Genomic DNA, 17,839 nt, shown 5'->3' with positions numbered 1-17,839 from the left:
ATTTTGTTAATATAAAGTTTGTTATTTAAAGTATGCTCTATAGTATAAAATCAAAGTTTATTAGGGTTTTCAATTCAAATAGGTTTAAAATTGAACTCAAAGATTGGATTTAAGGTTGATTTTCTAACTTAGTTAATTTTTGCCCAAGTCCTTGGAAGTAGTTTTAAAGTTCAATCTTTGGTGAATTTTCATAAATAAAACTTGTTCAAACTTTACTTCCATTGATTGTTGTAATGCTTAAGCTATGATAATGTGCAATCAGTTGCGATGTTTGACTAGTAATTAGTTGTCAATTAATTGTCCAAAGTTGCTTAATTAGAACTGTTTTCAAAACCTAAAACTGAATCTAGTTTTTTAGTTTCATTGTACTTGTGTTCAGCATTCAAAATCTCAAAATCCTTTGATCTTATGTGGTTGATCCTTAAAGCAATGTTGGAGAGCTTAGATCGGAGAACAACTTTTGTTAATGGAGTTGATCAAGTTTGCCTGCTCACCGCCGTCCAGCGTCTTCGCGCCATTTCGCGCACGTGGACGCACGGGCGTCCGTGTGGCTAAGCTTGTGCAGGAGCTAGCGAAGCTAGACTTCGCGACCTCGCCCTTTAAAACGCGACGCTGCCGGCCGTTTCTTCTTTTCCCTTCTCTGCTCCATCGTTGACGAGTTCGACACGCCGGCAAAATTCACCGTGCTCGCTCCATCTCTGCCCAATAGCTCTTGCACACAACTCCGCCTCGCTATTGTGCACCTCCTTGAACTGCTCACGCTGTCTCTTCTCGCCGGAATCGGCCATGGGCCAGATTCCCGCTGCGGTGGCTCGCCATGGCCGCTGAGCACCACCTTACCATGGCCAGCTCGTCCCGCTTCACCTCCCTTCCTCCTAGAGCTTGTTTTGGCTCCGCCTTGACTCGGTGATGCTCATCGGATCATCGTTCTTATCTCTACCATGCAGGGCGCACCGGAACGCCACCACCTTCTTCGGTTCATGCCGCCGCAACCACCCTCACCGTCGGCAGCCACGTCCACGCCGCCTCCGCTTCAACCATTAGGCCGAGCATGCTCGCGGTGAGCTCCTGGTGCTAACTCGAGTCCTAGCTAGGTTGCTACCACAGCACCGTCACCACTTCGCCGCTGTGCCGACGTGCCTTGTGCCGCCATGGCCATGGTCAAGCTTGGTGGAGGTCCTAACTCGTTCAACTAATACCCTAGATCAATGCGTGGGTGGATGGAGATCACGTAGGTGCCACTCCCATCACCGGCGCGCCCATGGTCAAAGGTGGGCAGGGTCAGTTTGACCCTAGCCCCATGCGTCAGTGACTGTGGCTGGCTGAGGGTGAGTAAGAAAAGGAATTTTTGTCCTTTTGAATTTCTAAAAATGAATAAATGTGCAGTTTCTTGTTAAATTCATAAGTATTTTTAGGAGTGTGATAAAATTGTGAAAATTTTTGTGTAGCCTTGTCATGATGTGATCTACCTAGCAAAATATGAAATGGTGAAAATCAAAAGTTTTTATATGTTTAAAAAATTAACTCTTTTAATTAATAAATGCTTGTTCCATGATTTTTGTAGGCTAAAATAAATATCCTTTAGTTGTAAAACTTTTTGTGTAATTGTTTTAAGCTACGATCAACCTATACAAAAAGTTTGGGATTAATTTGATAATGTTTAATTATATCCTTAATTATATGCTTGGTTAATTAGTTAATAAATATTAAAATGATTAGCATAAATCATAATAAGACTTGGGTGTAATTGTGGAGTTGATTGTAGGCCATGAAACACATTCACCCCTACTGTTTCATGGCAAAGTAATTACTATCTTGTTATGATCATAATCAACTTGAGTTAATGAACACTAAAAATGCTTTTTAGTTAATTAAGCCTTTCTTTGGTGAATGCATGTATGTGATCTTGATTGCTTCTTAGATACAACCTCTTGGGTAAAATGATTAAGCTATGTATGTTTCTCCATATCCAGGTCTTAATCGTCTAAGTAAATATATATCTTTTGTAATAACTAGAAGGCATGTGTTGATGTAGCTTATAAAGTCTTGCTTAGCTTTACCTTGGATGCATCATGTCATGCATTCCATCATGCTAAAGCATGCATCATTCGTTTACATGTAGTGCATATGTGAGTGAGAAGGTTCGTGTTGATCAAGTGTTGGAGAAGGTTCATCCACCAGTGATGTTGATGTCAAATTCGACTTCGGTGATCCTTCTGCTGATTCTATCATTCTCTGCAACACAGGCAAGCCCCGGAGCATACAAACCCTTCCTTGTTGTTTACAAATGTTATTATAATTCAAGATCTATAATATGTGCATTAAGTGATATAGGAATTGGTTGTATACCAATTGCTGCATGATTACCTTGAAATTTCAGCTATTTTCCTTGTCACCACACTAGCATGTGTAGGTCGAAACCTTTGATGCTTAGTAATGCTTAGGCTCCGATAGAAGTCGAGCGATGGTTTCATCGTTCGTGACAAATAGGTTTTATCCTTGTCCTTCTCGGCTCTTGCTCATGGGTTGTGAGAATACCATGATGATGGTGATACTTAAATCGAGATTGTGCGAGTTAGCTTGCATTGAGAATGGAGTCTCAAGGTAGTGCTTTGCCTATGTCGATTAAGGACCATTCCAATCATAGACTTGATGATCAAGATTGAAAGTACTTAACTCCATGCCTTTGGTAAGCTTGAGTACCTCAACTATTCCATCATGCAAAAGGACAACCGCACACTGGGAGTGGAGAGATGGTGAGAGTAGCATGTACCCACCCTACTGGAATAGGGTAGGGCGATGGTGTACTGTGCTCTCGGGTGGCATGATCCCGTTCATGTTTTGGAGGATCCGAGGGAGTGGTTGATATATGTAGGTCTAGGACCTGCATATGTCATGCTGGTTAAGGTTTACTCTAGTTGGATGTACATCGATTCGAATCGTCGTCTCTCTCGGATAGTGAGAAACTTGATCAGTGCTCTGCATCGTAGTAAATCAATGGAACATGGTGACTTATGGTTATGAGATGAAAGGAGATAAGATGCTTAATTAAGTGATTGGTTTAGATCAGGTGCAAACTGGATACTACTGCTAAACTTAATACAAAGCTAAAACATTGAAGGTAAGGATCCACTTATAGTAAGCTTTTCTGCAAATGTTATTCTTGCTTCTACCTTACCTTTAAGCATGCATGCCCTTGGAGTGTTTTCTTTAGTCGAGTAAGTCTTGTTGAGTACCCTCAAGTACTTAGGGTTTGTTAACCCCTGTTGCAGGTTCTGACTTGTGCTGCTAATTAAGGTCATGTCGGTGGGCTCGACATGATCTAGAAGTCTCTTCTACCTTAGATGCTTTACCTAAGTTGCTTCCGCAATTCTACTCACTGTTTTGATCTCAAGTTAAGTTTTACTTAAATATGTTTTGTAAACTAATGTTATAAGTCTTCCGCAACTCCGATGTAAGTTATTTTTGTATTAATGTTGTAATGTTGTGGTAACTCCATTGTTGATCATGTATGAGTTGTAAAACGTGGATGATTCAGGGTTCTCCGAGAACACCCGACAGACTACCTGATTATCTGGCTTTCGTGTATAGCAGTCAAAGGTCTTCAGGACAATGACAGTACACGTGGGCTAGCATAATTTGGGTCGTTCTGCCACATTGATAAAACTTGTCCATAATATTTACACATGGTAATATGCTTGGGCAAGCAACATGAATCCAAAAAGATTTCACTGAATATCTTTGTAAATAGGTTGTCATCAATTATCAAAAATGAGGAGATTGAAAGCCCAAGTTTGGTTTTGGATAATTGATGAAACCTAGCACTAACCTTTGTCATGAATTGTGATATGAGCTAGGTGGTGCAATCCAAGTGTGGAGCATGGTGACACTCAAGAGATAGTGATGATCACATGAAATGATGAGATGGTCACATGTGATGATGATCAGGTGCTCAACTTGGAAAAGACGAAAGAGAAAAACAAAAACCGAGATGATCAAGGCAAAGGTATATGATAGGTTTTTGTTTTGCACTCAAGACACCATAGAGGGTGTGAGTGACTGTAGCACCCCTAGTGTTACGAGCTTGCTAGGCACCTAGGTTAAGGCCTAGGAGGAATTAGCAAAACAAGTTCTCGAGTTTTAACAAAAAATTAAAACACACATGGAATGATAAACAATCCTGTGTGACTCACTTTTGTGGTTGAGAGAAATCAAATAAATAACCAAGTTAATTTACTTAGTGCGTAAAAGTGCTAATGAAAATCCTAACGAGAAAATAGAATAAGTAAATAATTACGTCTCTACGTTACATCCACACATATAATAGGAACGAAGATGGATCGCGGAATCATCTAGAGTAGTGGAAAAGATGGTGCCTTGATGATGGTGTCACCATGATAAAATGCTAACCTTTGGTTATATCTTACCACGCAAGCCCCAGTGCATAACCCTTATTTTTTATAATCACCATATATATATATGTGATGTGCATTTACGTTACAGGAATTTTATGGAAACCACATGCATATATATATACATATACATATATATATATATATATATATATATCTGTTCTAAGAGACTTACTAGTGCAGGTTCGAGTAGCTGCTATGCTTAGGCTCATTGGTAGCGTGGGTAACCTGCCATTACTCACAAGTAGGTGAATATTGCTATTATTACTCTCATGATAATAGAATGGAAAGAAAATGGTGACCGGGTATGGATATGGCATGGGTTATTGGTGGGTGTAACAAGTTGTGTCCCGTGGCCATGGGTCTTAGCTTGGTTACATTGTTTTCCCTGTCTGTGTTGATTGAGAACCATCCGTTGCTGTGGATGGTAGTCAGGTCACAGATTTATTATCCTGAGCACATACTTGCTTATGGGAGCGGGAAGGCTCATTACTCTCTTGCCGTGGGTTCTGACTCTTTCCGGACCGACTGATTGGAGGCGGAGAAAGGTGGAGGTCTAAGCATCACACTGAGACCGGGTCTCAAGTGTGGGGGCTTAGAGTCCAAGTTTGGATCGGGACCTGGACCCCTCGACAAGAGAGGAATGGGTTAGTCTTGTTTGTGCCTAGGGTACAAGTGAGGCGTGTGTTTCGGGGTACTTAGCTGGGATACATTGGTTCATGAATCACCGTTTCCGTGAGACGGTACGACTTGGCTATGGTCTAGCACCGTAGTAAGAACTAGAACATGGAAGGAGATAAATGGTTCTGATTGCTTACCACATGCTTGAAAGTAGCATAGGTGCTTACCTAGAATGATTAACTAATTAACTAAAAATAACTACTAAAAACTTTGAACATAAGGATGCACTATTAGTAATGCTTCTTGTAAATGCAATAAACCAGCAAGCCAAATAAGCCTGCATATCCTTGAAGTCTTTTATTTTACTCCTGTTGGGTAAGTCTTGTTGAGTACAATTGAGTACTCAGGGTTTGTTCTACCCTGTTGTAGGTGACAGGTACGGTTGAGTTAACAACTTGTGTGTGGAGCCCTTCTGGTGGGCTCAGAGAGGATTTCTTTCACACTGCGATCGTAGTGTTTATTTAAAACCCTCACTAAATGTTTTACAAAGAAAAGACTTACAATATGTTACCATTCCATGTATATAAAGGTCCATCATACTGCTGCTTAAACTTGCCATTAAATCAATTTTTTCTACCGCTGAAACTCTGATCACATGATTTATTCCGCTGATGTAATTATATTATGTATCATTCAACTGTTGTATTTAGTGATGTAAGAAATGGCTAAAAATATTATAAGCTTTATCCTCTCATTTATGATCTTGATGGAAAAATATGGATTTTCGAGTTCTCCCTTCGGGTGTGTTCGATAGAACTGCATAGTTTAGTGTTCTCGCTTGAGTACTCAGTGTCTAATGGAAGACAAGTACTCTTGGGAGGGCATTGGATTAGGCGGTTCAGCCACAATGACTTAGGATCGATAGCCGTACTATAAAGAGGGGAAATCATTGGCTAAACGGTTTATCGAGTGCCTCTAGGTGACATGACTTTTACATATGCATTTAGGAACCTAGTATGCTAACTTTGTCCCTTGTAAAATGCTTTGAAAAATGCAAACACATGTGCACACAAGTTCTACACTTTGTGGTTAGCAGGTTGGAAGCAAGGGAAAAGCGGTTGTGGAGATAGAAAAAGAAAAGGCAGCGTCGGTCCCTGACTGGACACTGCACCAGATGCGGGACCTAACCCTAGGTAGCGTCCGGTCACACGCAGCAGAGAGGGCGTGACTCATCTTCACGATCGAACGTTGATGAGTTCACACGATCAGACACGCAGGGCGCGCGTTAGGTCGAGCATGATGTACGCTGACGTAGCTGAGCTGTTCACGCAAAGTATTGACCGGACTCACCGGTGCGTCCGATCATCTAGGACCTTACGCGTCCGGTCAAGAAAAATCATCTCTGGTACCTTACTGGAGTCGATCTGACGCTGGCGAATTCTTGAGTCCGGTCGATCAAGCGACGCGTCCGGTCATCGATGTGTGTGGGCGCGCGAAGGCGGCAATGGTCAAATTTGAATAAGGCAATGTGGTGCGCTGTGGCTGGCTAGCAGGTGCGACCGGACGCACCTGACCGGACTCTAGGGTGAGTCCAATCACAGCGTACGGTCACCGCCGAGCTGTGTAACGGTTGGATTTTCTTAGGGGTCTATAAATTGACTTTGGCTGGCCCTTGGCTTTATCTCTTGGCACTTTGACATACTTGACATCCTTATGAGCCTAAGCAAACACCTCCCACTCATCTCCATCATTGATTCATCATTATAGCGAGATTGGGAGTGATTCCAAGTGCATTTGCTTGAGTGATTGCATCTAGTAGCACTTGGGGATCGTTGTAGTTGCGGATTTCTTGTTACTCTTGGTGGTTGCCACTACCTAGACAGCTTGGAGCAATGGAGGAGCTTCAGCATGTGTTGATGATTATTCGTGACCGACTTCGGTGATTGTGAGGGGTCTTCCACCTTTCCCGGAGAAAAGCCGCAAGGTAGCTCTAGTAAATTGCTCATGTCATTGAGTTACCTCACTTGTGGGTAGGTTCTTGTGGCGCCTTTTGTGGTGGGCTAGATGTGTGATACCTATTAGCTACCGAACCACCAAGTGTTGGTCGACCCAACGGGGACTAGCGTGTCGGCAAGCACGTGAACCTCGGAAAAAAAATTAGTTGTCTCTTGCCCCTTGGTATTCTACCAGTGATTGAATTGGTGTTTATCTTGTGATTGGTTCACTCCTCTAAGCGACGTTATAATCATCCTACTCACTCATTTATATTCTCGCAAACTAGTTATCAAGCTCTTTATTGTTGTTAGTCTTTAAGAGCTTGTTAGTTTGGTTAGTGTGGCACTTTAGTTAGTCTTTAAGAGCACACTAGCTCAGTGAGTAGTGACCTAGTTTATTGTGTGTGATAGTGATCATAGCTACTAGAATTGTTGGAATAGGTGGCTTGCAACCCTTGTAGAGCTAGAGCAAAATTATATTACGCCGTTTGTTGTACTAATCAATTGCTCTAGTTGATTTGTAGACTTTTAAATAGACTATTCACCCCCCACTGGCCATATTTAAACCTCTCACCGGCGATGCAGCCAGTTGAAGAGGTGTTCTCCCGTTGTCCTTGTCCCTCTGCCTAGTCAGCTGCGACAGGAGACGGTGAGCAACCCCATGGTCTTCTTGTTGCTCTATGTCATTGGCTGTCGTCGGCGGTTCCTTCTTGAGCCATTCCAAAACCATAGGCAGCGTGCTGCTGCATCATGCAGGCACTTTGCATTATTGATTCATTTATATTTATATTTATATTTATATTTATATTTATATTAACTGGGATCATTTCTGTCTTTTCATTACTTAACAGTTATCAGGTTTGAAAATTAACTTTTATAAAAGTAAGCTTTTCTGTTATGGGGATGCTAGGAATATGAGGACCAATTCAGCCTGTTCGGTTGGCTGGTTCGTTTCGTTGCTGGTTCGTGAAGAAGTACTGCTGGCTGGTTTGTGTGAGAGAAAAATACTGTTCTGGCTGGAAATTTACGATTGTTTACGACAAGCTACAGCCAAACGAACAGGCTTTCACAGATCTTTAGTTGTGTGGTATGGGAAATTATCCTTTTAGATACATGGGTATCCCTATGAATCCTCGAAGAAGACTCACAAATAAAGATTGGAAAGACATTGTGGATAGATTTGAAAAAAATTAAAGCAGTTGGAAAGGAAAACTTTTGTTTTGTGGGGGACACCTTGTTCTAACTAATCCAATCTTGAGCAGTTTACCGATGTATATGATGTCCTACTCTGAAGTTTTTAGTTAATTAAGCCTTTCTTTGGTGAATGCATGTATGTGATCTTGATTGCTTCTTAGATACAACCTCTTGGGTAAAATGATTAAGCTATGTATGTTTCTCCATATCCAGGTCTTAATCGTCTAAGTAAATATATATCTTTTGTAATAACTAGAAGGCATGTGTTGATGTAGCTTATAAAGTCTTGCTTAGCTTTACCTTGGATGCATCATGTCATGCATTCCATCATGCTAAAGCATGCATCATTCGTTTACATGTAGTGCATATGTGAGTGAGAAGGTTCGTGTTGATCAAGTGTTGGAGAAGGTTCATCCACCAGTGATGTTGATGTCAAATTCGACTTCGGTGATCCTTCTGCTGATTCTATCATTCTCTGCAACACAGGCAAGCCCCGGAGCATACAAACCCTTCCTTGTTGTTTACAAATGTTATTATAATTCAAGATCTATAATATGTGCATTAAGTGATATAGGAATTGGTTGTATACCAATTGCTGCATGATTACCTTGAAATTTCAGCTATTTTCCTTGTCACCACACTAGCATGTGTAGGTCGAAACCTTTGATGCTTAGTAATGCTTAGGCTCCGATAGAAGTCGAGCGATGGTTTCATCGTTCGTGACAAATAGGTTTTATCCTTGTCCTTCTCGGCTCTTGCTCATGGGTTGTGAGAATACCATGATGATGGTGATACTTAAATCGAGATTGTGCGAGTTAGCTTGCATTGAGAATGGAGTCTCAAGGTAGTGCTTTGCCTATGTCGATTAAGGACCATTCCAATCATAGACTTGATGATCAAGATTGAAAGTACTTAACTCCATGCCTTTGGTAAGCTTGAGTACCCTCAACTATTCCATCATGCAAAAGGACAACCGCACACTGGGAGTGGAGAGATGGTGAGAGTAGCATGTACCCACCCTACTGGAATAGGGTAGGGCGATGGTGTACTGTGCTCTCGGGTGGCATGATCCCGTTCATGTTTTGGAGGATCCGAGGGAGTGGTTGATATATGTAGGTCTAGGACCTGCATATGTCATGCTGGTTAAGGTTTACTCTAGTTGGATGTACATCGATTCGAATCGTCGTCTCTCTCGGATAGTGAGAAACTTGATCAGTGCTCTGCATCGTAGTAAATCAATGGAACATGGTGACTTATGGTTATGAGATGAAAGGAGATAAGATGCTTAATTAAGTGATTGGTTTAGATCAGGTGCAAACTGGATACTACTGCTAAACTTAATACAAAGCTAAAACATTGAAGGTAAGGATCCACTTATAGTAAGCTTTTCTGCAAATGTTATTCTTGCTTCTACCTTACCTTTAAGCATGCATGCCCTTGGAGTGTTTTCTTTAGTCGAGTAAGTCTTGTTGAGTACCCTCAAGTACTTAGGGTTTGTTAACCCCTGTTGCAGGTTCTGACTTGTGCTGCTAATTAAGGTCATGTCGGTGGGCTCGACATGATCTAGAAGTCTCTTCTACCTTAGATGCTTTACCTAAGTTGCTTCCGCAATTCTACTCACTGTTTTGATCTCAAGTTAAGTTTTACTTAAATATGTTTTGTAAACTAATGTTATAAGTCTTCCGCAACTCCGATGTAAGTTATTTTTGTATTAATGTTGTAATGTTGTGGTAACTCCATTGTTGATCATGTATGAGTTGTAAAACGTGGATGATTCAGGGTTCTCCGAGAACACCCGACAGACTACCTGATTATCTGGCTTTCGTGTATAGCAGTCAAAGGTCTTCAGGACAATGACAGTACACGTGGGCTAGCATAATTTGGGTCGTTCTGCCACATTGATAAAACTTGTCCATAATATTTACACATGGTAATATGCTTGGGCAAGCAACATGAATCCAAAAAGATTTCACTGAATATCTTTGTAAATAGGTTGTCATCAATTATCAAAAATGAGGAGATTGAAAGCCCAAGTTTGGTTTTGGATAATTGATGAAACCTAGCACTAACCTTTGTCATGAATTGTGATATGAGCTAGGTGGTGCAATCCAAGTGTGGAGCATGGTGACACTCAAGAGATAGTGATGATCACATGAAATGATGAGATGGTCACATGTGATGATGATCAGGTGCTCAACTTGGAAAAGACGAAAGAGAAAAACAAAAACCGAGATGATCAAGGCAAAGGTATATGATAGGTTTTTGTTTTGCACTCAAGACACCATAGAGGGTGTGAGTGACTGTAGCACCCCTAGTGTTACGAGCTTGCTAGGCACCTAGGTTAAGGCCTAGGAGGAATTAGCAAAACAAGTTCTCGAGTTTTAACAAAAAATTAAAACACACATGGAATGATAAACAATCCTGTGTGACTCACTTTTGTGGTTGAGAGAAATCAAATAAATAACCAAGTTAATTTACTTAGTGCGTAAAAGTGCTAATGAAAATCCTAACGAGAAAATAGAATAAGTAAATAATTACGTCTCTACGTTACATCCACACATATAATAGGAACGAAGATGGATCGCGGAATCATCTAGAGTAGTGGAAAAGATGGTGCCTTGATGATGGTGTCACCATGATAAAATGCTAACCTTTGGTTATATCTTACCACGCAAGCCCCAGTGCATAACCCTTATTTTTTATAATCACCATATATATATATGTGATGTGCATTTACGTTACAGGAATTTTATGGAAACCACATGCATATATATATACATATACATATATATATATATATATATATATATATCTGTTCTAAGAGACTTACTAGTGCAGGTTCGAGTAGCTGCTATGCTTAGGCTCATTGGTAGCGTGGGTAACCTGCCATTACTCACAAGTAGGTGAATATTGCTATTATTACTCTCATGATAATAGAATGGAAAGAAAATGGTGACCGGGTATGGATATGGCATGGGTTATTGGTGGGTGTAACAAGTTGTGTCCCGTGGCCATGGGTCTTAGCTTGGTTACATTGTTTTCCCTGTCTGTGTTGATTGAGAACCATCCGTTGCTGTGGATGGTAGTCAGGTCACAGATTTATTATCCTGAGCACATACTTGCTTATGGGAGCGGGAAGGCTCATTACTCTCTTGCCGTGGGTTCTGACTCTTTCCGGACCGACTGATTGGAGGCGGAGAAAGGTGGAGGTCTAAGCATCACACTGAGACCGGGTCTCAAGTGTGGGGGCTTAGAGTCCAAGTTTGGATCGGGACCTGGACCCCTCGACAAGAGAGGAATGGGTTAGTCTTGTTTGTGCCTAGGGTACAAGTGAGGCGTGTGTTTCGGGGTACTTAGCTGGGATACATTGGTTCATGAATCACCGTTTCCGTGAGACGGTACGACTTGGCTATGGTCTAGCACCGTAGTAAGAACTAGAACATGGAAGGAGATAAATGGTTCTGATTGCTTACCACATGCTTGAAAGTAGCATAGGTGCTTACCTAGAATGATTAACTAATTAACTAAAAATAACTACTAAAAACTTTGAACATAAGGATGCACTATTAGTAATGCTTCTTGTAAATGCAATAAACCAGCAAGCCAAATAAGCCTGCATATCCTTGAAGTCTTTTATTTTACTCCTGTTGGGTAAGTCTTGTTGAGTACAATTGAGTACTCAGGGTTTGTTCTACCCTGTTGTAGGTGACAGGTACGGTTGAGTTAACAACTTGTGTGTGGAGCCCTTCTGGTGGGCTCAGAGAGGATTTCTTTCACACTGCGATCGTAGTGTTTATTTAAAACCCTCACTAAATGTTTTACAAAGAAAAGACTTACAATATGTTACCATTCCATGTATATAAAGGTCCATCATACTGCTGCTTAAACTTGCCATTAAATCAATTTTTTCTACCGCTGAAACTCTGATCACATGATTTATTCCGCTGATGTAATTATATTATGTATCATTCAACTGTTGTATTTAGTGATGTAAGAAATGGCTAAAAATATTATAAGCTTTATCCTCTCATTTATGATCTTGATGGAAAAATATGGATTTTCGAGTTCTCCCTTCGGGTGTGTTCGATAGAACTGCATAGTTTAGTGTTCTCGCTTGAGTACTCAGTGTCTAATGGAAGACAAGTACTCTTGGGAGGGCATTGGATTAGGCGGTTCAGCCACAATGACTTAGGATCGATAGCCGTACTATAAAGAGGGGAAATCATTGGCTAAACGGTTTATCGAGTGCCTCTAGGTGACATGACTTTTACATATGCATTTAGGAACCTAGTATGCTAACTTTGTCCCTTGTAAAATGCTTTGAAAAATGCAAACACATGTGCACACAAGTTCTACACTTTGTGGTTAGCAGGTTGGAAGCAAGGGAAAAGCGGTTGTGGAGATAGAAAAAGAAAAGGCAGCGTCGGTCCCTGACTGGACACTGCACCAGATGCGGGACCTAACCCTAGGTAGCGTCCGGTCACACGCAGCAGAGAGGGCGTGACTCATCTTCACGATCGAACGTTGATGAGTTCACACGATCAGACACGCAGGGCGCGCGTTAGGTCGAGCATGATGTACGCTGACGTAGCTGAGCTGTTCACGCAAAGTATTGACCGGACTCACCGGTGCGTCCGATCATCTAGGACCTTACGCGTCCGGTCAAGAAAAATCATCTCTGGTACCTTACTGGAGTCGATCTGACGCTGGCGAATTCTTGAGTCCGGTCGATCAAGCGACGCGTCCGGTCATCGATGTGTGTGGGCGCGCGAAGGCGGCAATGGTCAAATTTGAATAAGGCAATGTGGTGCGCTGTGGCTGGCTAGCAGGTGCGACCGGACGCACCTGACCGGACTCTAGGGTGAGTCCAATCACAGCGTACGGTCACCGCCGAGCTGTGTAACGGTTGGATTTTCTTAGGGGTCTATAAATTGACTTTGGCTGGCCCTTGGCTTTATCTCTTGGCACTTTGACATACTTGACATCCTTATGAGCCTAAGCAAACACCTCCCACTCATCTCCATCATTGATTCATCATTATAGCGAGATTGGGAGTGATTCCAAGTGCATTTGCTTGAGTGATTGCATCTAGTAGCACTTGGGGATCGTTGTAGTTGCGGATTTCTTGTTACTCTTGGTGGTTGCCACTACCTAGACAGCTTGGAGCAATGGAGGAGCTTCAGCATGTGTTGATGATTATTCGTGACCGACTTCGGTGATTGTGAGGGGTCTTCCACCTTTCCCGGAGAAAAGCCGCAAGGTAGCTCTAGTAAATTGCTCATGTCATTGAGTTACCTCACTTGTGGGTAGGTTCTTGTGGCGCCTTTTGTGGTGGGCTAGATGTGTGATACCTATTAGCTACCGAACCACCAAGTGTTGGTCGACCCAACGGGGACTAGCGTGTCGGCAAGCACGTGAACCTCGGAAAAAAAATTAGTTGTCTCTTGCCCCTTGGTATTCTACCAGTGATTGAATTGGTGTTTATCTTGTGATTGGTTCACTCCTCTAAGCGACGTTATAATCATCCTACTCACTCATTTATATTCTCGCAAACTAGTTATCAAGCTCTTTATTGTTGTTAGTCTTTAAGAGCTTGTTAGTTTGGTTAGTGTGGCACTTTAGTTAGTCTTTAAGAGCACACTAGCTCAGTGAGTAGTGACCTAGTTTATTGTGTGTGATAGTGATCATAGCTACTAGAATTGTTGGAATAGGTGGCTTGCAACCCTTGTAGAGCTAGAGCAAAATTATATTACGCCGTTTGTTGTACTAATCAATTGCTCTAGTTGATTTGTAGACTTTTAAATAGACTATTCACCCCCCACTGGCCATATTTAAACCTCTCACCGGCGATGCAGCCAGTTGAAGAGGTGTTCTCCCGTTGTCCTTGTCCCTCTGCCTAGTCAGCTGCGACAGGAGACGGTGAGCAACCCCATGGTCTTCTTGTTGCTCTATGTCATTGGCTGTCGTCGGCGGTTCCTTCTTGAGCCATTCCAAAACCATAGGCAGCGTGCTGCTGCATCATGCAGGCACTTTGCATTATTGATTCATTTATATTTATATTTATATTTATATTTATATTTATATTAACTGGGATCATTTCTGTCTTTTCATTACTTAACAGTTATCAGGTTTGAAAATTAACTTTTATAAAAGTAAGCTTTTCTGTTATGGGGATGCTAGGAATATGAGGACCAATTCAGCCTGTTCGGTTGGCTGGTTCGTTTCGTTGCTGGTTCGTGAAGAAGTACTGCTGGCTGGTTTGTGTGAGAGAAAAATACTGTTCTGGCTGGAAATTTACGATTGTTTACGACAAGCTACAGCCAAACGAACAGGCTTTCACAGATCTTTAGTTGTGTGGTATGGGAAATTATCCTTTTAGATACATGGGTATCCCTATGAATCCTCGAAGAAGACTCACAAATAAAGATTGGAAAGACATTGTGGATAGATTTGAAAAAAATTAAAGCAGTTGGAAAGGAAAACTTTTGTTTTGTGGGGGACACCTTGTTCTAACTAATCCAATCTTGAGCAGTTTACCGATGTATATGATGTCCTACTCTGAAGTGTGTACACGCATTCTAAAGAAGTTAGATTATTTTAGGTCAAAATAATTTCCATCTTTGTATAATATTGCCAGGAAGAAACATGCAACCGTTTCTCAAGTCTTTAGTAGCGTACCTTTAAATATATCATTTCCCGGAACTTTAGTTGGAGACAAATTAACTAAGTGGAATGAACTAGTCGCGGAAGTTGCATTTGTACGACGTGATGATCAACCGAACACTTTAAAATGGAATCTTACGAATCATGATGTTTCTACAGTACAATCAATAATGTATGACAATTATATAAATAGCAACTTTGTACCTACAAATAAACATATTTGGAAGTTAAAATTACCTCTTAACATTGAGGTATTTGTTTGGTTCTTAATCAATGGTGTAATTTTAAACAAAGACAATTTATTAGTAAAGCAAAATTGGATTGGGAGCTATAGCGTTGTTGTTTGTGTACCAACAATAAAACTATCTAACACTTGTTTTTTCGATTGTTGTGTTTCATATTTTATTTGGAGAACAATCCAAGATGCTTTTGGTTTAAGGCCACCACATAATGTAACTCATATATTTGGGAACTGGTTGCAAGGTATAGACCAAAAAAACACGCTTCCAAGTTTGGGTGGGAGCGAGTGCTATTTGTTGGCCTATCTAGCTAAGTTGGTATGATATTGTTTTTGATAAGAGAAGAATACAATTTTATATGCAGATTATCTTCATAGCTAAAATTTAAATTGGACTCGATTTTGGTCCCAGTTATATAAGGAAGGCGTTCGGACGACCATGAAGTGGGCTTACCGTTTTTTTTAAATAACTGTGTTGGAGATCTTTGTCAAGTATGGGTGGATGCTTTCTAATAGGCTTGAGGCTTAGTTGGCCTTTTGAATTGTCTACTTTGTTTCTAACGTCTTTTTTTTTTTTTGCTTTTTGTTAGTTTAGTTTTTTTTTTTGAATAAAGGCTACAACGTTGTAATAATAGATGGTTATGTGCAAAACTCTTGCAGAGTCAGGAATATAACTAGCTTATTCTTAAAAAAACAGAAAGAGAGAGAGATGAAGCTGCATGCAGCAAGTAACCTAGGTTAGTTTAACTCTTAAGAGTTAAATACATGGTAGGTCCATTAACTATTGGTGATGTGTCGTCTAGGTCTATCAACTTTCAAACTGCATTTTTGGGTCATTAACTTTTCGTGGAGTGTCATCCAGGTCCATCAACTTTCAAACTGTATTTTTGGGTCCATTAACTTTTGGTGGTGTGTCATCCAGGTCCATCAACTTTTAAATTGTATTTTTGGGTCCCTAAACTTTTTAACTGGTTCACCGTAGGTCCATACCCCTTCGTTTAGCGAATAGATCTGACATGGCACGCCAAATAAGCAGCCACCGTGGAGTAGGTGATGAATTCATAGCTCCTCAAGATGTTCATGGAGACTTGTCTAGCAATAATTCAAATGTAGTAGCTGGTAATTTGTTAATATCCTCTAGTCTTAAATTTGAGACTATTATTTTTAAGGATAAATATATTGTGGACATGAAGAAATTGACAACTGTTGGAGTGTCAGCAAAGATATTTTATAGAGGTGCCTTATTATTGCGGGGAAAGGAGGAGAAAATAAAGCCAACAAGATACATCAGTACTAATTCTAAAGAGGTGGAGATCATCAATGGAATTTTTCCAATGTGATTAGCATCCTTGCCGTAGTATTTTATTATTTCCATGCATTAGTTTCCTATCTACTTGTGATACACGATCTTTTATTTAGCATCTTGCTTTTAGTGCCTGCGTGCACCTATGTACGTGAATTAAATTGGTGGCTGCGTTTGGACGTGCCATGCATGTTAGCCAAATCAGGGACTCAGGGTCAATCGGTCCTAGTTGGGCTAGTGGAGGCCGAGTTTTGCTTGGGTCAGATGATCTGCGTGTCTATACCTGTGGCCTTCGGCCTTGTACCGGGTAGATTAGACTGGATTTTATGTTTGGTTGACCGGCCACGGTGGTTGCTTTTTTGGCGTGCCATGTCAGATCTATTTGCTAAACGAAGGAGTATGAATCTACGGTGAACTAGTTAAAAAGTTTAGGGACCCAAAAATACAATTTAAAAGTTGATGGACCTGGATGACACACCACCAAAAGTTAATGGACCCAAAAATGCAGTTTGAAAGTTTGATAGACCTGGATGATATACCACCAAAAGTTAATAGACCTAAAAATACAGTTTGAAAGTTGATGGACATAAATGACACATCACCAAAAGTTAATGAAACTCTTAATTTTATCTTGGCCATGATGAACTGCTGCATGCAAGACGTTGCAGCCATCTGTTCCGGAATAAGACACCTTGCCTTTACCACTCTTGCTATATAAGGTGTCGTGCAATGTCGACTTCACCCAGTGAGATAGCCAAATACAATGGGGAAGCACCAGCATCCTGATGTGGGATGCAGGCAAGCTCGGAATCCATGGTCATCAGGCTGTCGATGCAGGCCACGTTGTTGTTGGCAGCGCGGATGGCCTGGTGCAATGCGGTCTCTCCACACTCGTTCTGCGTTCTCAGGAACGACTTCTTCACCACTGCCCCCGCCTGTTCGTCGTCAGTGGTGGTGACGATGAGATCGATGAGGCAGGAGATCATGTCGGCGTTCCCAGCACCGGCGGCGCAGTGCAGGGGCGTGTTGCCCTTGCGGTTCCGCGCTTCCAGGGCTAGGCGCACTGCAGCTGCACCGCCCTTGTGCTTCTTGTCGCGGACGATCATCTTGGCGCAGCGGATGAGCTCCTGGGTGTCGCCGCTTTCTGCAACCACGTGGAGCAGGGTGTCCCCCTCCGAGGTCACCCCATCGTCATCAAGTGGTGGTAGTGTCGTCGCCGGAGCAGCAGGAGGACGTCGCTCATCAGGGGCGACCTCCAGGTCCATGATGACTTCCTCTGATGCTGCTGCCGACTCCACAATAATGCCGCCATTGGCATGCGACTCCATCTCCACCTCCTCGATGTTGAGCCGAGGCAGGTCCTTGATCCACTCGCTGTCGCCGCGGCGAGCAGCCATCAACAGCTGGGGATCTA

General features: G+C 41.7%; 1 pseudogene; it reads right to left on the bottom strand.

The window, feature by feature from the left end:
- Positions 1 to 17,411, bottom strand: part of LOC136526819 (protein ACCELERATED CELL DEATH 6-like) — a 39,064-nt pseudogene extending 21,653 nt beyond the window's left edge.
- Between the last annotated feature and the right edge of the window lie 428 nt (positions 17,412 to 17,839).

Source organism: Miscanthus floridulus, chromosome 19 (assembly GCF_019320115.1).
Source record: "Miscanthus floridulus cultivar M001 chromosome 19, ASM1932011v1, whole genome shotgun sequence".
In the NCBI taxonomy this organism is placed as follows: Eukaryota; Viridiplantae; Streptophyta; class Magnoliopsida; order Poales; family Poaceae; genus Miscanthus; species Miscanthus floridulus.
This window is presented reverse-complemented; position numbering and strand designations above follow the sequence as displayed.